Raw genomic sequence first — 548 nt, forward strand, 5'->3', positions numbered from 1 at the left:
TTTTTTTTTTTTTTGTCTGAAATGTTGCTAAATGTAGCAAGAAAGTCTCTGAGTTTCCACAGTGGGTGAATATTAACTGTAAAGGTTCAGACCTGTTGGTCTGTCAGTCAAACCTGTCACTGCAGAGCAGAAGAGGACAGAGGCTGAGTTATGAAGATCAGCTTCACATGTAAGTATCAGCCAATCACGATTCCCCAAAATTAAGGAAATCGGCTCCCAGAAATCAACTGGTGGATAAATCAGCTGGCCAAAATAAATATATTATACATGTATATAATGTAAACAGCCAGAGATGCAATGCAGCCGGTCCGCATTGTTAGCAGAACTAGAGGGCCTCAAAACCAGATCTGGCTTAGGGCCCCATGGAGGCTTAGGGCCCATGGAGGCTTAGGGCCGGCCCTGGGTGAGGCTGCCATGCACTGATGCCACTGGACCCTCTGACCTCCAATAGCAGGAGGAGCGGGTATCGAACCAGCAACCCACTGATTATGGAACAAACCCTAGTACTTTGTCCCACAATTATTACACAATCATATCACTTTCATACT

The sequence above is a fragment of the Poecilia latipinna genome, unplaced genomic scaffold (genome assembly GCF_001443285.1).
Source record: "Poecilia latipinna isolate Pla-1442-1.1 unplaced genomic scaffold, P_latipinna-1.0 Scaffold1657, whole genome shotgun sequence".
Classification (NCBI taxonomy): Eukaryota; Metazoa; Chordata; class Actinopteri; order Cyprinodontiformes; family Poeciliidae; genus Poecilia; species Poecilia latipinna.